Source organism: Nymphalis io, chromosome 23 (assembly GCF_905147045.1).
Source record: "Nymphalis io chromosome 23, ilAglIoxx1.1, whole genome shotgun sequence".
NCBI classification, from domain to species: Eukaryota; Metazoa; Arthropoda; class Insecta; order Lepidoptera; family Nymphalidae; genus Nymphalis; species Nymphalis io.
In genome coordinates, this window is record NC_065910.1 from 850,835 (window position 1) to 873,097 (window position 22,263).

The 22,263-nt window shown below is 31.7% G+C and overlaps 1 protein-coding gene across 1 annotated transcript in view; it reads right to left on the reverse strand.

The window, feature by feature from the left end:
• Positions 1-11,184, reverse strand: part of LOC126777653 (facilitated trehalose transporter Tret1-like) — a 91,590-nt gene extending 80,406 nt beyond the window's left edge. Inside the window, exon 1 of the mRNA XM_050500770.1 lies at positions 10,984-11,184. The gene's annotated coding sequence lies outside the window, so the exon portion shown is untranslated. The remainder of the gene's footprint in view (positions 1-10,983) is intronic.
• Positions 11,185-22,263: the final 11,079 nt, after the last annotated feature.

Sequence of the window (22,263 nt, forward strand, 5' to 3'; positions counted from 1 at the left end):
AATATATTCGTAATATTTTATAAAGGTAGCATTTTACTTACTTGGCTTAGCGTTTTTGTAAAATCGCTTTGAATAAATATTATTTTATCACACAAATATCACAAATATGTCCAAATTCCTTATCCACAAAACAATAATCGAAAAAGCGATGCGATCATATCTTTGTTACTTTTCGAACTTGTGTTAGATTTTAGGAAAACAATAATAAAATGAAATGATTCTATGTTGAAATAAGATTTTCATTATGACTTAACTTCAAATGGCACTCAGAGAACCAATTTTGAATAATCAGTATTAATATAAAGCTTATTGGACTCTTTTCATGATTTTCGATAAACAGATAAACGGTCGGAAATACGTACTTACTATTTGCGTTATGTTTTTGTAAATGAAACAAGTATAATCAAAAAAGCGTAATTGTAAGTTACTCAATAAAATGCTAGACATATATATACTCGTATCTAAGAGGAAGTAAACGCTTCTGTATTTAAAAAAGTATTAATTTCAAATTTCGAATCAACAAATATATTTTAATGATAGTGTATATCAATATCCGATGCCATTAATACTTTATTAGTTTTATAATCTGTTACTGATAACACTTCCTGGTCCACAGGAACTGGGTGTGGATCATAACAAATTATCTGGACACTTAAAAAGCCATTACGGAACTAGTTGAGTAACTAACTATGTGTTTCGTTTGTAGCTTCACGTCATTTGAAAATAATCAACTGAAACTTAGATGAAGAATTAAAAATTCAACCAAAACACTATACCACAAAGTGTCGCTGATTCATGTTTTTTATGGACTGGAAAATGGGCCACCTGATGGTAAGTGGACTCCACCGCCAATGACTATGCATTGGCAATGTAAGAAACATTAACCATTCCGAACATCGCCAATGCGCCACCAACCTTGAGAAATAAGGTGTTATGACCCTTGTTCTTCACTGGTTCATTCGCACATGCAACCAGAACACAACAATACTAAATATTTGGTCTTTGGTAGTAGAATATCTGAAGAGTGGGTGGTGAAACCTATCCAGACGGGCTTGCACAGAGCCCAACCTACCAAATCTGTACAAATATTAATGTCATAATGTGTAAACCATATATTCCAATCGCCTTTATATACTGTATATAATATAATTTTCGAGTGGATTCCTTTCCGAAAACCCCCCATTATTCTATTCCCCCCTTGTTAAGACACAATTACCCAATTCGGTTTATTTTATTAGAATTGAAATGGGTTGGACAATTTTCTTCAATCGAAGACCGGCGCCATAGTAATATATGTCTGTTAGTTATCTAAATGACGCATTAGAATTGCATTAAAGTAAGAGACCAACGCCCTATATGTCTTTCTATCTAGCTACGAGGAGGGATGGTTATGCGTTTCATCTATTTTTAACTAAGTTACTACTCACCATTTTAGAATAAAAACAATAAGATTGAATTGAATTGATTAATAATATTGACATATCGTTAGATGGTTAGGTTAGTTTCAAAATGGCGTATGCGCACTAGACGGAGAAATAAAATTGAATAATGATTATTAGAACAATATTTAAAAAAACATTTTGTGTAAATTCATATTTGCGTTTTAAGGATTAAATAGGCAAATTGTTTTATCATAATATATAGAAGTATTGTAACTAGATATTCAAGATGGCGGATGATAAAGTTAAACGCAGGTGTTTGTTTGTCTACAAAATTAGATACTCAGCAGTAACGTGTGCTATTACATTTTATTCTGTAATGAAAAAATTTGAAATGTCAAGTCCGTGGATTATTACTTTTATAAAGAATATTATAAACTTTCCTTGTTTGGTAGCTATGTCTGCTGATAGCAAAGTTTTGACTCCAAGTCTCGAGTAAAGGTAATGAAAATTGTAGGCGTTGTGTTTGAAGAAATTCTCAATAAAAGTCGAGAGTTAGTATGTTGGCAGTGTTACCTCGGAGGGCACGTAAACGATGGTTCTGCTCTTGATCTCATTCCGGTCGTATGAGTTTGCCATCTCATCTGATTCTTGGAGAGTGGAAATAATTCATAAATGTAAAATAACACATTTTACGATTTTATATAAAGCTTAATTCCTTTCGCTAATTCTACTTATCGTTAGGCTCTTAAATTGTTATCCTTAAGCCACGATAAATGTTTGATCGATAGATAATATAAAAAAAAAAAAAACAATAAAATGCTTTGTTATTAAAAACGTATAATTTTAATAAATAATTAAATTTTACTGTTATTTTTTAGAAATAAAAACGAAATGTTTTGAAACGAAATAAAACGTGCTTGAAAGTATAATCAAAACGGCGTAAGTGTAAGTTACTCAAAGAAATCCTTGACATATATCTAAGTGGAAGTAAAACGCTTCTATAATTTTAAATTAAATTAAATAATTTTAAATTTCGATAAAATATATTTTTGGATAATAATAATAAAAACACTAATTACATGCTTAAAAAACACACAGAAATTGAAATAACCTTTAAAGAGCATTTTAAAACCTACACTTTTTATTCCATATTCGAATTACGTCGCTGTATTTGTTTTTATAGTGAAATTTAAAAGCTGATTCGTGTTGTTTGTCATATTCCTTCTTGCATGCTATAAAAATCGAAGTTAATGTATATCATATAGATTAACCGGTAGATATAACACGCAAATCTTTAGAGAGATATTCAATAAGAACACACTCTAAGCTCCTGATCACGAAAATCGATCGCGAAATGTCATATGATGTGCGATATTGACTCTAATAATTATAATATTTAAAGGATATAAACATCAAAATAGCGTATCAATGTAAAACGTTTTTTCGCGAGATACAAAGTGGATCTCACAGAACGCTTATATTTTATGTTATATATTACGATACAATTATCGTAGCGTTATGTAAAGAATAAAATTCGGTTTCTTTAAATAGCTCTCGGAATTACATCGAGCAAAAATATATACGATTTGTTTAATCTAAGAATATTTCAGCTTGATTATAAACAAGGAACTCCAGCAGCTGTGTAAACACTATACTTTACGACTTAGCATATCGTAAAGTAGTTAAGTGAAAGTGAAATTGTCACGGTATATAAAATGAATAAATTTATTTATTTATTGTGTTATAACTATTTTATGTTTTTATATAAATTTGTTTTACATTAAGTTTAGAATTTTATAGTTCTATTAATGTAAAGGTACATGCACACTGTTCTCACTTAGAGAATTCTGCAGAAATTTAATTAAGTTTAATGCAACTGTGACTTCCATTTTTTAACTAGAATATCCTTATAGAGCCTCAACGCCTCGAAACATCGTGATAAAATCTGCATGGATATCACATTATATATTTTTTTCAAATAGGCTCTTCTCTTAAGAGATTTGTATTTTGGAGATTACATAACTTTAACGAAACTCTTATTAATACTATTTTATCGTCAATACATAATCTTGTATTGGTTTAGAATAGAAAAAAAATAGAATATGCTTTATTGTACACTAAAAGAGTAAGAAAACGTACAGTTACAAACAAAAATACCATTAATGTACAAAAGGCAGTCTTATCGCGGTTTAATTGTTATACAACCCGTATTTATTACATACACTTATTTCACTTAGTGGTAGGACTTTGTGCACGCCCCTCTGGATAGGTACCACCCACTCATCAGATATTCTAACGCTAAACAACAAAACGAAATACTGTTGTGTTTAGGTTGATCCAGTGCAACTACAGGCTCATCATCACGGTAGCATGCGAAAGCGATCCCGTGGCGCTCCTCGTTAAGACGGAAATGGTACCGCTGGTTTTTTAGTAGGTATTCCGATGTTCGGGGCGCACTCGGCGCCTTGGACGCTGGCGAGCCCCACATACCCCCCACTGTTCCCGTGTGGGAAAAGCTAAAGCGTTTTTCCAGGGTTAAAAAAAAGTGCAACAACAGGCACAAGGGATATAACAACTTAGTTCCTAAGGTTAGTGGCGCATTAGTGATGTAAAAAATGGTTAATATTTCTTACGGCACCAATGTCTATGGACGGTAACTACTTACCATCAGGTGGCTCATCTGTTCGTAATGTACATATGTCTTCGGCGTTCGTGTATGACATAATTAAAATATTTATAGTAAGTACAGTATAACATTTATATATAGTTATATATCATATGTAGTGGTTGTACATAGTCTAGTCGAACAGTATTCAAACCACTTAAGTCACTCCTAATATCATGAAATCGTGTCCAAAAATCTCGGCTTCAAATCAAGTTATATCCGGTTAAGATTATGACGCAGAGTAGCGTGGTGGAATAAACTTCTGTAACAGAAGACCAAAAGGCTTTTACCTAGCTTTTATATTTACGGGCAATGAAACGTTCATTATATATTATTATATCGTAAATCCATCTCGAATGAAGTAAACTTGAAATTGATTTCTATAAAATACGACTGTTTCTAATGACATCGCAATTGGTTTTATGATTATCATTAATTACTTTATATAATAACTGTGTGTATTAAATATGATATATATACAATAAAATCTATTAGAAGTTATAAAGAAATTGTATTGATTGAAATACCTCTGTAAATATAATGGTGAAAAAGAGTAACTACAGGGATTCTTGCCGGTTCTTCTCGATAGAATCTACGTTCCAATTCTCAAGCCACCAATCGGTGATAGCTTTACATTTAATTCATTACTATAAATAATATTTTAATTATGGTTTGAAATAAAATCACATCTCAGAAAAACAAAGAATCGACTAAATAATTAAAACATCGGGGGTATTTATATATTTTAAATCGGTAGGAAGACTGATTTATTAGTAGAACTTTCTCCTGATAGGAAGAAAGACCTAACACCACGCAGAATACCACTTGCTTTATGCAACAGACATTCAAGGTGAGTCTAGAAATTGTCTTGAATCAAACAACACCTCGAAGAAAGACAATACCGTACAGCAGAAAACACGTAAAGATTATTTTTTCTATTCTGAACTGTCTCTGGTCGTAACCGTCTTATTGAATTATTAGAATGACGGATAAGAGTGCTCCTATGTTAGCGCAAACACTTGAGCGCTATATCTCGTACGATGAATTTCAGCTGCGTAAGAGCCTTTTTCATTTATAATAGGAAATCATACAAGCAAGAGGCCAATTGTAAGAGGTCGCCTCCGCCCATAGACATTGGCACTAATAAATACCTTCACCTTACACCGTCAATGCGCCGTAAACCATGGAATGTTATGACCCGTTTGCCTATAATTATCTACTTGATTTATGTTTAATTTAATGTTTTTAACCACTTCGGCCTATCTATCTCTTCAATACTCTTGACATATCGGGTCATGTTTATTATTTGAATGACGTCATTTCTATTGGATTATATGAAGTATTACATTAAAGTTTTAAGTCTTAGCTATGTCGGGGACATTAGCCGTAATCAAACCGCTGCCAGCGAAGATAGATGTTCGTTTCATTACGACGGGCATTTATTGAAAGTTATCGGCGCCATGTCGATGTCCAAGTCGCCTGTACAACTTCATTAACTCTTCCTTATGACTTCGTAATGATTTATTACATGATCTAAGTCGTGAGTAAGTGTGGGTTAAGTTTTATGAGTAAGTGATTTAATCCCATAAGATATGGAGGTTGGCTTGTGACATGTTTCGTTTTGAAGATTTAACTATATAGAATTGTTATAAATGTTTCAGAATGTAACGTTTAAGTTAAACATTTCTGGCGCAAAAACACTCAAAAGTATTATTAGTTTGATTGTTTTTTTAGCAAATATCTTATTCAATATTTATAATATCTTTATTTTTGTTTGGTAGTCATTAAAGATGTTAACTGGTATCAATTAAAAAAATTGGAAAAAAATTAGAAAAAAAAACAATATAAGCAAATGGTGATATATCTATATCGTTTTCAAAACTTTGTTACATATGAAACCTTAGTATATCCTCAAGTCTTCTCAGAATGTGATTAATATTTATAACTATTGTTTTCTAGTTTTAATGTATGCTCTATCTTGTTTATTAATTATTTTAAAACAAGAATCAACAATAGCTTATTGTTTTTTTTTAATAAACAAACGGACCGCTATTGTCTGCAAAATTCGATCACAAGCTATCTATCTTTCCAAATAATTAATGACATCAGAATATAAAACTCTAAAACTCTAACGAAGGTGGAAACAGAATTAACGCATCCCTCTTTATGCCATATAACATGGGTAAAAATAACGGCCTATAAAGTGAAAGCCACTACTTAAAAACTTTACACACTAGTTAAGTACTCTTTAAAGTGCTGGGGGTACTCTCAAAAAGTCGGTCGTGTCAGAATTTCGTCCAGCATATACAGTCCACTGGCATATGACCGCTGAGCACGAGATGTAAACAACAATTAAGCAATTGAGAACTAACTATTATAAGACCTGAGCTGACCGCGCGACGTTCGATTTCGGTCACGTATCCTATGATTATTTTTATATAAATACCAGCTGCCCGTACCGACTTTATACGGCTAAAATTCATACAAAGTTACCACGTCCAATTTATCCCACTTAACGTTGAATATTCCAAAAAACCTTTCTTAACCTCTGCTTACGTTAAATAAACCACTTCTAAGCCAACCAATACTAAGCCTAGAAAGCTAAAATGTTTCGAATTTTAGCTTTCTAGGCTTAATAGTTTTAATTGTATATTTAAAGTCAGTCAAGACAAACAACTTTGTTATATATGTTATGTATATATATATATCTTGTTTCTCTACATGCAGTTACATTCTTATTATTGGTTAAATTGATAAACAACTTAGTTAAAGACATATCTCGTAAATATCGAAACAACTTTTCTGTTTATAAGCATAAATTGTTTTGAAGCATCAACTCTGCTGTAATACAGGTGTATACACCTGTGGCAGAACATTATCGTATCCCAGACTACTACTGTTTAGATCCAGGTGTTCTGTTCGCTAAGACATTCAAGTTCTCAATAATAGATTAGACACAAACTGATTATTTCTTTGTTAAATAATACAGGGTGCACAACATCGGATTAATTTTGATTAAATCAAAATACCCGTTGATTGCGTCAAGGCAACCTTCAAACAATTTGTAGAGAGCTATATCAAAGGTATCGTTGCGTAGATATTGTGTAATGACAAACAGTCATGGTAATTATTGGCAATAGTGAATAAATTAAATACATTATATACATTGATTTACTTGACTTTAAAACGCTTCGAATGCTGTGATTTTCGTAAGTGTGATTCGAGACTTATCGTAGGGTGACTAGCAGTTCGATTTGTTCACGACAAGTCTTTTTTTACATTTTACAAATTTAAGTATACTTTGATTGTGTAAAATGCTTTTGTCTGTTTCATAAAACGGGCTGCAGCCAACATTTTATTGTGATGTTACACTCTTTTCTTTGTTTCAAGTTTATTTTTATTATGATCAAAACATCATTCTCTCTATCTTTGTTTAGAATAAATAAAACGAAGTCGGTATAATATCTTAAACGTGTAAAGAAAATGGATTTAATAAAAAATCTATCTTACAGCGAATTAATTATTGGTACAAATACTAGAATAAGTAATAGAAAAAGTAATAGAAAAAGTGTATCCAAATTATGTAAAATTAAAATACAAAATATTTAGTCACAAATCAATTTCGTTTAGATATCGTGTACAAACGAATAAAAACTCCTAGACCCAAAGTATATATAAAAATTCACGTACGTGTGTGTGACATAGAAGATAGACAGACAAATTCACCTATCTGCGCACGCACTCCCGCATGAATACATACTAATACGTGTCCAAAGTTACAATTTACTCTATAATGTATTTTTCGTTAACACATCCGTGCCCATTCACACTACTCTACTCTATAAACAATTTGAACAAACATTGGCCAAATGTTTCCTCAAACATTTCACCAAATGTTCTAATGTCACATGTTTTTTTTTTCGTTAGTTTGTCAAGTCGGTATTGTATTGTTTATTTTAGAATACAGACTGAATAAACTCGATCTTAGTTAATGTAAATATATATTTTTCTGAGTAAATATAAAAATCTGTTTTGTTTGTAGTTTTACAATGGGCATTCTTAGCTTCAAGTGAATTTGTCGGAATCACGTGAAATGTGTCGCGACCCACACAATAGTAAGATTGCATATACTTCCAAATAATGTAATTCATAATTAAAATTATTGTGATATTAATGCCATTCGCATTTGTATTTGTTTTGGCTCGGACTTAGAGATCTAAGGACTCTCGGTACTTTCACACTTGAGGCCTCCTCATTCCGAAGCGGTAATAGTCATTTTTTATTATGTTTGCCCCCCTAGGCCAGCGCCTGGATCTACCAAGATGAGCTTACACAAAGCCCTACCACAAACAAAATGGTTCATTTATTACTACTACTACCGGGCTACTATAAAAATAACTAAACCATTTGCTTTTGAATAGTATTGTATAAGAGACGTAGTTCAGAAGCGATCACTGGAATGCTACTTACGGTTCAGAAGGATATATGAAGATAAATATTACTAGTTTTAATAAAAAATTGTAAGCGTCAAATAAACACTTCTATTATTCGACAATAATACGATAATTGTTTTTTTTTTTTTTTAATATAGCAACCGGTTTTTTAGTAAGTAATTTAATTTCTATTTTTATTTCAAAATCGATGCATAGTCAAAAAATTTAAATAGTAAACATTTTTTTTAAACGTAATAACTCAAATTTAACCCGTTCTGTTTTTGAAATATCCATACAACCTTTGTTGTGCATTAACACAATGAATGTTCTTTACGATCGTTTTTATTTTTTATTTTTTTATACCGAGTACTCCAAAGTGTGCCAAGTGATATTTTCCGGGTTCACTTGTCTGACGGATTGATTTCGTATTGTTAAATTATGTAACACTTCCTACCGCCCGCGGCGTTTCTTGTAACGCTAAAAATTTTAGTTTAATCTGTGAAACATTGAAGCATACATATGTTAAATTCATTAATGCCAAAAAAAGAATACATATTTTTAAACTCAAGTATTGACTAAGAAAAGGGTCGCCAATATGTCCAATGAAACCATAAATAAAATTTATTTTTTAATTATAGAAGATTTATTTTTCATTTAGGATCTTATTCAAAAAATGCAGATCAAATGATCAAAATTAAAAATTTATTAATATCTTTATTAAATTGAACATATTTATTTCTACAAATTACTATTAAATCTTATAATTGTAATAAATTTTCGATCTATAATTATATAATTATTATTATTGTCTGATCATTTATTTAGTTTATCATATATTAGTTTATCTTCATTTTTCTATTTTTAATTTTAATATTTAATTGAATTTGTATTGCAGATCATTTGTAATTATTGTTTAATTTTTATTGTCTCTGCACTGTTCTATTTTTGTATTATTTTTAAGTGGAAACTTTGATGGTTTATTTCCTAGAATTAATTGGTTTATTTAATGGATTACTATACTGTTTGTTTTTTTAATAGAAATAAAATTTAAAAATATTTTACCCATTGAATCGCAATGACAATTTTTTGACAAAACATGAACCAGCTCCATCAATTTTAAAAGGAGTTGTATATAGGTCAACAAAATATCAACGGTTAATGATTTAAATATCTATTCCTATCCAATGTTTTTCCAGGGCACCAAGATCTGAATGCTTAAATCCAGATCGAACAGGTTATATGTTTTTACAATGTGAGATTGCTATCTGACCTAGCCCCATGGGCGAACTAATAAAATAATGGATAAATATTCCTGCGTAGTGATAGCTATTATTATTAGAATTTCAACAATAAAATGAATGTTTCCTCAAAACCAGTGTACCTAATTAAAAGGATGAAATATAATTTAAATAAAGTTTCAAAACTTGATACTATTAAATTTCATTGAAGTACCAGCATTACTTGAATACGTTTAAGTAAGCGAAATTAAATAATTGTTTTGAAATTATTGCTGCTATTAAATTACTAGATGTTATATAATTAATACGAGACGTTTTAGTTAGTTTTATAAAACCCGATATTGTCTATAATAGCTACAAAAAGTAAGTCATGTATGGGAATGAATTTAATAAATATTTTTAAAACGTTTAAGTAAAACTTGAAACAATAATATTGTTATTTATTTTAAGGCATTTTGTTAAGAAAACGTTATTCATGAATTTGAGAACACTGATAGCTCGATTTGTCTCGATAAATTATTAAAAAGCTATTTAATATTATTTATTAATATTACATTATCATAATAATTATTATACAAATATTATCACTTTCGTAAATCAATCAAAAGCGTTAGATTCTCGATTATAGCCATCATTATCTTAATTGGAAGATAAAACATGTTTACATTGATAAGATAATTTTGCAAGGATTATTTAAATTCCAAGGTCTGGGCCGAATAATAAATTATACAACAACAAAATAAAACTTTCGTTTCTATATTAAATATCGTACAATTGCAAATGATCTTCGTAACTATCAATCTTTATAAGTATATGTATGTAATACTAATATATATGTATTTAGTATATTTACAAGGAACAGATAACGGGAGATGAAGTTTAAGAAATCCCTCATCAATCTCGACGTATTAAATCTTCCGTCGCATTAAAATAATGACTCAAGTATAAACTTATCACAGAATTCCCATAATCGTTTAACGAGCCAGATAATAGCAACACAAACAAAACACGATCCGTAGAAGTTCAAGTACAGGCAAACAAACGTTTATTACATACAGCTAAAATTTACATTTCGAGCTAGACTCGTAAAACTTTACAGCCGCTATTAACACGTTTACTGCCCTTTAATTAGAAATTGATAAACTTGTAAATAAAACTGGCCGAGATGAAAGTGCTATTGATGCTAATGCTTTAAAACAAAAAGACGCACCGCCACACAATGGGACCATTCAAACCGATGCAAGAATCGTTTCAAAATCACTTACCATGCATCACAGCATCTGCATAAGCTGGACCAGCGAACAATACACTTCCAGAACACGTAACACAAATTATATGTACGATTTAGAAATGTTCACTGTGCTGAGAATGCACCCTAGTGGGACACCCAAAATTATTTTTATTCGTTATTCGATCGCGTGCGCGTTTCGATCGGCGCGTGGCGCTCAATAGCTGCCTGCTTTCAACTGAACTATCAGTGACTGACTGACGGTGCGCCGGCGTCTCTCCTTGTTGTTTACTATACCCCATGTGCAACGCCGTCAAACGCTTAAACGAAATCCAAGCTAACCACCCAATTGTTTAGATTCATTTTACACTGCAGGTTGTTTTTATATGCTTATCTGTGTTAGTAAGTCGGACACATGTATTTGTCGTTTAGTATGAATGAAAAATAAACTCTACGCATAGAGCTTTCTGATGGTCGCCGGCCATTTATATTGTAACCTTAATTAATGTTTTCAACCACTTGATATGTTAGCGTCAGTCCTCTTAAATGTTTGTCTCGTTTAACAAATGTGTATCATTGTTTTTATATATATTTCTAATATTAATAATATAACATAAGAATATATGTAGTTCATAAAATATAATTTTAATTTGCTCGATATTACATTCATGATTCATTATAATATGATACTATTATATTTTTTACGTATTTACTAAATTTTAGATGGTAGCTAATAAAACTAAGTTTTCGATATAATTATTATTGACGCCTCACAGGAAATTTTGTAAATAGATGTATGATTGTTGTTTGAAGTTATTATTATGCATGCCAAATTGATGCTAATTTAATAATCTTTGGGTTTTCCTGCTCGAAAAGAAAGATCATCGTTCGAATAGTCTGTCTCTCTAACATTTTAATATAGTAATGTCAAATTGAATATTTTTACATTGTTTTGCAAAAAAAAAATTAAAAGTTTTTTTTAATTAAAAATGTATTTAAGAATGCATACAAAAAGCCAGGATTATAAATCCATATATGATGCAATTGAAATTTGTACAAACAAATTCTGTTTCGACTTCTTGTGCAGTAACTTTTTTTTCCTAAAATTTTGCGCCCGTACCGTAAACTAAAATAAGAAAAAAAAAACAAATCGGAATAATACACTTTTATTAAGAAATTCTGACAATTTAGACTTGTTTTGCGAACAATTTAATTTTATCTTTTACCTTGTAATCATTTAAAAAGTCAATCACCTTTGATACAACAGTGAATTCTTTTTTATATATTTATTTAAATTCAAATTGTGTAACGAATAGGAAATAATAACATCACATTACATTCGACCTCAATCGTTTACCGTTTTATGTATGACCTAATCATTAAGAGCTTAGACGAGATGAAATCATGACTCAATGATTTATTGAAATCGAATGTCAACTTTAAATTTAACGGTACAGAATCCAAAATTATTTGGACTCTTGACCCTTTAACATATGGAAGAATGCACATTGATTTCCATGTATTATATCTGTCGCGTGCGTTTAGTTATACATATCGAAATGATATTTATTGTGTTGGATTAAAGTTTGTTTTTTATTGGCAGATTTGAAGAAGTTAAGTCATATTGTGTTATAGTTTTTATTAGGAATGAACTTGTCGCTACACATTGTTCGATTTGAATAGGCATAATGAGAAGCGCCGTATAATTGTCCCTTTCAAGGTTTCCCTTAATATAAATTTAGCTAGGGTTAAAAATGTTATCGTTTTGAATAGTACTTGCTAATTTCCCTACCCTAGATATAACCACGGTGCTATATTGCACACCACGAACGCAAAGCAACGTAATATATCACATTATCGCCAAAAAAGTCATGTTTTTTTCATTTATATAATAACTGTTTTTATATACTAAATAGCTAATTATAACGTAAAAGTTGTATAAAAAACAGTCCATTTAGTCTTCGATTAAGAAATTATACAGTAGTGCAGTAACAGCCTATTAATGTCCCACTACTGGGCTAAGGCCTCCTCTCCCTTTTGAAGCGAAGGTTTGAAGCTTATTCCACCACGCTGCTCCAATGCGGGTTGGTAGAATACACATTAGGCACAATTTCAATAAAATTAGACACATGCAAGTTTCCTCACGATGTTTTCCTCCACCGTCAAGCACGAGATGAATTGTAATATAACAAATTGTGGCAAAGAAACAAAAAACGCTTGGTGGTAATGTGCAAGCTCATCTGGGTAGTTACCAACAAATTGTCACATTGTCTACCGACAATACTTCGTGTTGTTGTTGTTGTTCCGATTTGAAGGTTAACTAACCCAGTGTAACTACAGGCTCTAGGGATATAACATCTTAGTGAGGATGATGCAATGGCGATATAAGGGATGGTTAATATTTCATACAATACCAATGTCTATGGGCAGTGATCACCACTTAGCATCATATTGCTTTATTGCCTTATCTACTTTAAAAAAGAAATAAACGTCATAACATTTGAAATCAAAACTAACGGGTATATAAAAATCATCGATATACATACATACTACTTACAATCATGGGGCCTGTTTGTCCGTATATATCCATATATAATATATTCAAATTATTTCAACTAGGTTTCGATTTATTATATTATGTAATTTAATTACAAAGTATTAAATTATAAGCGTCATACAATGTATTCTGTTACAAAATCATTTTTCCCCAAAACCCTTTCTTTCAATTTCATTTACGTGTTGTCCGAAGAAGTATTCCCGTGTTTTGGTTTACCAAGAAGCATTTATCATCCACTATTTAATAGACCGAGTTGCAGTTTAAATTGAAGTAATCATGGTCTAACGAGTTTGATTAAAAGCTAAATGAAAGATTTGGGAAAACCGCTGAGACATCGATCTAACTACATCACAGGTAGTTATTTCTATTACCTATATAATTGATAACCGGAAGACGCAACAGCATTGGGAAGGCTCCCTACAAGGTGGACCGACGACATAGACAGGGTCGCGGGAAGCCGTTGAATGCGGGCAGTGCAAGACCGGCCAACATGGAAATCCTTCCTTTGTCCAGCAGTGGACGTATTTCGGCTGATATGATGATCATATAATTAATTAATAAGTAGTATATGTAGGCATTTTCTATGTAAGCTCGTTTCATTTTAGACTTGTATATTATAGTGCACAAATGTGTGCGTAACACAGGTGCACTTCCTATTCTATTCGTAATCAGATGGAACGGCAATCCGGCATGATGAAAAAGATTTAGGCGCACGGCTTTGAATTCACGTGATTTCAGAGAAATGTAAGTCTACACACTTCTAGGCCCCGAACTGCTACCATGATTCTTCTAAAGAAAAACCAAATAACGTTTTGTTGGCTAGACCTGTGATTTGAACATAGGACTTCGGAATCTGCGGCCTTATGTCTAGCCAAAAGAGCAACGAGGCAGTCGAAAAAAGAATGCAGATAAAGCAATATACCTACCTATATATATTTATTTTTAATATACGGAATTAAAAGTATCTGCAAAGTCTTGCCATAGAAGCGAATACCTAAAAAATATATTTACAATACACTTTAATTAAAATGATAATGAACATAATTCAAAATATCGAAGACGTTAATTTTTTTTTTAACAATACTAAGAACCTTTACCTACTCATACAATGACACAAGTTTTACTAATGTTTGAGCAGATGACGAAACAGCTATTATTTCTACAGTTTTTTACCATAAAACAGCAATACTTTCCATTACGGTATTCCATTTTTAAGGATGTGAAAGCTAGCACAGTTATATATAATAGCACAAGCACAAGGAATATTATAAATTTTTAACTACCTACATGTGCCTTTTTCGCATGGGTAAAATAAGGGTTCATATAAAACGTTTATTTACGAACAAATATACAAAGCAAAAATACTTTTTATGGCTATACTGGCTTATGCTCCTCACTAAGTTTAATTACAATTGGATAAATAGTTTAGGAACACATAAAGGACAAAATTACACACATTTTTATTTATTAAAATAGGCAGGTAGGCTCGCAAATGGCATATCTGACTGTTTTTAAGTCAGGTTTATATTGTTTTACAATTCCAAACTCATTAAACAAGACATAGTTTTAACATTCGCAATGTTATTTTGTAAGAACTCACTTCATTACTCACTCGTAAAATATTGACATCCGACTGATGGTGGTATGGTAGCCACAGCTTTAGGATAATGGGAACTTTAAATAATTTTCAATAAGAACAGTTTACAATGATTATATTTCTCCTTTTTTAAAACAGCAATAACAAAATATATATATGAATAAAAATCTGTAATTAAAATAACTCAATAGCTGGGAGAATTTAAACAACCTATAATGATTATTTATAATTATTTACAGATCTGTTAAATTAAATAATGTTATATGCTTACACTATTTTGATGTATTATTGAAATGTAATAATTATTATAATCAGTGTCGCTTAACACTTACTGACATTTCACAACAGTTTTCTGAGGTGAGTTTCGAGTTTGTTCTTATAGGGTATCCTACAGAAAACTTGGACATTTTTTACTACATTATTCAGTAATAAATAAAATCAAAATTAACTTTCAAGTCTCGTCTCCGTGAGCATATTTTGTCAGAAAGTTCCTATTACTCCTCATCTTTGACATCTATAATGCATTATTATTCATATGTATATACATTATAGCTCTGATTTTTTATTTTCTTTGTTGTTGTTATATTTCTATGTATGTATATTTTTTATTATCAATTACCGCCTTCACGAATTTCTGCTTAGCCTAAAGGTTGACTGGTAGAGAATGCCTTAAGGCATTAAGTCCGCCTTTGTACTACTACACAATGTATGGTGGTCAAAAAGTATTTAAATAAATAAAATAAAAACAACTAAACGTTATTGAATGTCTAACGTTTCTTTATTAAGTACCGCTTATTATCAAACAAGAACTTCATTCTCGATAGTAAGCTGGACACCTTTATCTAGACAAATCTAATCTTGCCTGATAAATTCATTAACAAGTGACATAGCTTGCACAAACACGATAGGTATTACGATGTTGGTATGTGACAGATTTAATTGTAAAATAAACTTCAATTTACTTCAGTATTAGTAAATAAGAGAAAATAGATTTTACTTAAAAAAAACGCTATAAAATGGACTTTTAATTCGTCGTCTATCTTCTCGTTTTCTTGTTTTATCTTATGACGGGCCGGTTGGCGTGGTTGGTAGATTCTTGCCTTTCACGCCGAAGGTTGTGGGTTCGATTCCCACCCAGGACAGACATTTGTGTGCATGAACATTTCCGTTGCCATGAGTCTGGGTGTAATTATATAAGTATGTATTTACAAAAGAAAAGTAGTATATGTAGTATATCAGTTGTCTGGTTCCATAGTACAAGCTTTGTACAAGCTTAATTTGGGAACAGATAGCCGTGTATTAATAATGTCCCAGGATATTATTATTATTATTATAATTATCTTAAAAACAATCTATGGGAAATTTTCTTCTTTTTAACACGAGAGAAAAACTTTGCAAAGTCATCTGGTGGTAGGGCTTTGTGCAACTTCGTCTGGGTAGGTACCACCCACTCATCAGATATTCTACCGCAAAACAGCAATACTTGATATTGTTGTGTTCCGGTTTGAAGGGTGAGTGAGCCAGTGTAATTACAGGCACAAGGGACATAAAATCTTAGTTCCCAAGGTTGGTGGCGCATTGGCTATAAGCGATGGTTGACATTTCTTACAATGCCAATGTCTAAGGGCGTTTGGTGACCACTTACCATCAGATGGCCCATATGCTCGTCCACCTTCCTATTCTATAAAAAAATTTAAAAAAAAAACCACTTTTAACTGTTTAAATGGACTGACAAATGGGTCACCTGATACTAAGAAGTCAACACCGTCCATACATATTGTAAGTAAAACCATGTGCGGGACATTGCCAATGCGCGACCAACTTTGGAAATTAAAATGTCAAGTTCCTTGTGCCTGTACACACATTGACTCCCTCAACCTTCAAATCGGTATACAATAATACTAAGTACTGCTGTTCGGCGGTAGAATATATGTACTGTGTGTACCTACCCAGGCGGACTTGCACAAAGTCAAGATCTTTATTCAATATAGAAGTGTTAGACCGTACTACTGTCTAAAGTATATCAACGATATTAATATTTATTAAAGTACGAAATTTTAAAAAGTAACCTCAAAAACTATCCTTTTCAAAACGTAATGCTTCAAATTATAATCGTGGTAGATTATCATCAAACTCAAAGTCTGAACCATGATAGCATGGTTACATTAATTTTACATTGAATTTTTATAGTCATACAAACACTCATTATAATAATAACGGTATCCATGTGGAGCGACCCGTATTACACGGTTTAATCGTTATGCAATTTTACAAGCCGATGTTGCGGAATATCTGTATTTTGAAAAAAGAAAAAAAAAAGGTTCCGTATCAAAACTTGATGTAATACAATTTAATTTTTTTTATTTATAAATGTTATTTTGATTAAAATGTTTTTCTGTTAAGGTCATACATATTTTTTGCATATTTAGAAATTATCTTTCCTGTATTTCCTATAGTTGGCTGTTAGAGAATATTTTAACATTAAGTCCGCCTTTTGTACAATAAATACTTAATTCTTTGTAATAAAAAAACATTAGAAATTAAAAATACTAATTAAATATAAAAAATAAAAATAAAAAATAGGTTTTATGGCACGCACTATAAAAAGCGAAAGTAAGCCTTATTTACAGACCTTAATGATTAAGAAAAAAAAAATTGAACATTAGAGTCTACACACACACAGTGCATTACAACTGCACACCAGCAGCAAACTTGCATTTTTAAAGCAGTTTAGTGTGGTTGACTAACTAAATAACTGAATCGAAACTGAAAACCGCCTCCGCAGTCTATTTGCAGTCAGGTCTAAGTCGGGCTCTAACATTTTATTATTTCAAGTATAAATTGTTGAATATACACAAAATATTGTATAAGAATTTTTAAAAATGGAACCACAGAGACAGCTAGCGAAGAGAAAATTAAAAGCGATGTTTTCGCTGACTTTGCAAGTCCACCGCCCGAGGCTTGGCAAGGACGTTTCGTCCAACAAAGAGTGCTGACGCAAGTGCAGGGACGATCCTTTGAACGAAACTGGTTTTATGTTTTGTTATGATATGACGTACGATGATATGCATCGGTTCAAGAACGTCATAAATGTCCCGAGTATTTCTTGGAAGAATGAAGGACTACTATCTTAAAAAAGTATAGTCTCGTCCTTGTATGGATATTATATTATGCGCGTTGCGTCATTATCAAAACATTATCTTCTTATATATAACATTTACATTTCTTAATTTACTTAATATTTTCTCATAACTTGATGTTTTGTTGTTAAATATTTTTTTCCAAGTATCCACACTTATTTTAAAATGCAATATTTAAATGTATTATCAAAATTAGTCTCAAAAACCGTCACTCTTTTCTAATAAAGTATGAACTTAATTCATCTTGGGGCTTTACCGCAGCTTGACAGACGTACATACATATGTCACTGAATTTCTTCCGACATAAGCTGGTTTCCTCACGATTTTTTACTTCATTCCCGAGCATAACATTAATTGTTACGTAAATTAAAATATTAATGAATGAATACTCCATCTATTACATTTATATTTACAGAACATACAAATAAGTATAAAATATAGTACGTACATACTACCTCGTTGGTCTAGTGGCCAAATATAAGGCCGCAAATCTATAGGTCCTGGGTTCACACCCCAGGTGGACCGATAAATAAGTAATAGGATTTTTGTGTCAGATAATTCTCAGTTCCAGCCGTTGGTCCTATGCCTGAACGTATTCCGGTTGTGTCGGATTTGCCATCCCATCGGATTATAAAAGTGAGACTATAGAAAATGCACCTTCGCACACAATTTTGCAATGTAATATTTCCTGCGTAGTTGGCTAGTCTGCTTTGAGATTAGCCGCCGTGGCGGAAATCGGTCAGCAAGTCATAACCATAATCATATTATATAAAATATGATGACCACATAAAACAATGTCTCACTAAAGTTTTCCTAAATTTAGAAACATGAAAGTTCCGTGGTGTTATTAATTCTTATTTGTTTACGCGGAACGAACTTTTCGCCGTTAACACGATACACGAAATTCTCAAAATTACACAACCGAAACTAAGTCCCTTTGATAATGTTATCTATTTTAGTCTGTATGTCCATCCGTTTGTTATTACTCAATACATTTTCGACAATGAATGAAAGTTCTCGGTAGTCTAAAATTATACAGGGCTTAAGCGGACGTTTTACATTAAAACCAAGCATTATTCCATTGACATGTTTCGTTACCTTTTGTGTACCCGAATAAAATAATACTTCTTACTAACTGACATTTCGGGATATCGTTTACTACCTTCAAATATGTTATCGTTATTTAATTCGTCGATTTTTAAAATTAAATTCGATTATGACGTCACACGTTATATATGTACGTATATGTACGTCAACAAATAAATAGGATATATATAAATTTCCTCCTATTTATATATAATTTAATTAGTTCATAAGTGAAGCGAAAAGTTTCTTGTCGGTTCTTCTTCGAAGAATCTGCATTCCTTATCACACTTTGTGCAAGTCGGTGAGTAGACACCACCACGAGTGAGCCAGTGCAACTAAAGGCACAAGGGACATTGCGTCTTAGTTCCCAAGGTTCGTGGCGCACTGACGATGTAAAGAATGGTAATTATTTCTTACCTTGAGAATGTCTATGGGCGTCTTGCCATCCGGTGGCCGATTTGCTCGTTGCCTATTAAAAAAAAAATCTTTACCTGCATAATTTGAAATTCTTAAAAAAAAAGAACTCATTTACTCAGTCCTTTTGAAAAAAGGTTATCATTTCACACTAATGACACATTGGAATAGTTCAAAAATGTTAAGCCATCGTGACGGGATGGTAACTGTTAGTAAAATTGCTTCACTTACAGTTGACAGTGAAAGCCGACCTGATTCCTGGCATAATACGTTATGTACTCAGAAAGTTAGGCATTAGCTAAAATGCTCCTTGAACTTGTATTGTTATTGAGTGTTCCGGTAAGGCTCGCATCATACGGACGGTATGTGACCATTGACGGCCATATTTATTGGGATTATCGTGTATTCAATTTAAAATAAAAAAAAATAATTGTAATGCTGCCTGGAAATGCTATGCAAGCAGATCAAAAATAACATTGAAAACCAAATAAATTGCATCAAAAGCAGACAACGTCTCTATCTCTATCTATCTGTGGAGATATGATTATTTAAAAAAATAGGTTTGCATTTACTTTGTTCTTATTTCAAATAAAACCAATAAGGTTTTATATTTTTAAAGTGAATAAAACAAAACAAATGATTTATTCTCACCTTTTGAAAATAGACGGGGAATCGTCAAATTCATTATTTGTACCAATAGTACTTACGAATAATAATAATAATAATAATAATAATATCCTGGGACATTATTCACACAAGGCCATCTGATCACAAACTAAGCCGAGCTTGTACTATGGAAACCAGACAACTGATATACTATATATACTACTTTTATTTTGTAAATACATACTTATATAGATAAAGAATCAAACACCTTTGGTGTTTGTACATAGCATTCAAGTAATTCATTCAATCGGTCCCTTAGCTCTAAGATTGGCTGTTGACATTTATTTTTTCTAGTTCATGACATAAGACAAGTACCCACTTAAGAACATATCAGAAGAAAAACAACTACTACTCTGTACTGTCTGGAGATATACTTCACCTACTTATTCGTTACAATTTTCGAAGATAATTTCTCTGGATATATGAAGCGTCAATAGCCCGATGGTTTATAGGCCGCCAAGTGATGTAAAAATCGCAAGTTCAAACTTGACCCGTGGGGCTATTGGCGCCCCCACTCCTAACACAAACTGCACAGTCAATTGGAAGAGTAAATAGGAATTCCTTGCATATATTCTTTAATAAAATACTTATTATAAATTACGAATTATATTACTGATTAGCGGTAGAAATAACTGGACGCTACCCATCCTGAGCTGTTACACCCTATCCTATCGTTATATTATTGGTAAGGGCTGTTAGTTTATTATAAATTTATACAAATTTTAAACCGGTGAAAAGTTATGAACAACGCGTATTGTTTTTCAGTACCAATTCCATTTTAAGTATAAGCACACTCACCTAACAAAATATTTTAAAGCATTTTATACGAAATATCTACACATATTTATAATTTTTTTATGTTTAATATTAATTAAACAATCCGTTCGTCCGTCCGTTACACTTTCAAGGCTAAGCCACTGTCTCGATTTTGATAAAATTTGGTATGAAACAAGCTTGAACCCCAAGAGCGGACGTAGCATTCTTTCTTATCTATACCCTCCTTCCCCTAACACGCGGGCAAAGCCACGGGCAAATACTAGTATTATATACTATTTAAAACTAACAGTAAATATCTTCATGAAGTCTTGCAACATCACCCCAGATTTAACTTTATAATCCGTAGAGTTTATAATTAGTTAGTGATTATAATATGTCAAATCACTCGCTTCATTCAAGCGTATGACTTCACTCGTCCCTCAAAATAAACTAACGACGACCGATTTATCTCGGTTGACATTTTAAAACCGATCCTGCATCACTATCTGAATAATTTATAAGTGTTAACATTTATTATATTACTTGTAACAAACAAAATCGCCAGTTCAAAAGTCGAAATCAAAGTCGAAATCCTTTATGCAGTATGGAAGCGTTACACTTGCTAATTAACTGTCAAAAATCTGTTACCGGTTCGGAAACACACGCTTCAGAACTGAGAAGTGCAGGAAATGAAACTCAGCGAATTTTTTAAATATCAACATAAGAATTTTACAGGTGTCATACAGTTATATTTTTTTATTTGATATGTGCTGATGACATCCTCTTCCTTACATTTTTAAGGTGTGCAATCATACAAAAAATAATTAATTTTATAATATCCTATAGCACACAAATGTTCCTAAACGTTTTTTTTTAATTTTACAATTTAATATTTATGAATTTCTAGGATCCTGTTGTAAAAGCGTATCCACAAAGGAATTACCCTGTTACTAATTCTGATGTCAGTAAATTTTGTTTTCCGAACCAGTGTTTTGACTGTCATTAGTCTAATGCAGTGTTTCTACATTAAATAAAACTTCGAATTTTTTAAACAAGAACATATAAATCTTGTATCCTCAAGCGTCAAGGAGTGGAAAAAAG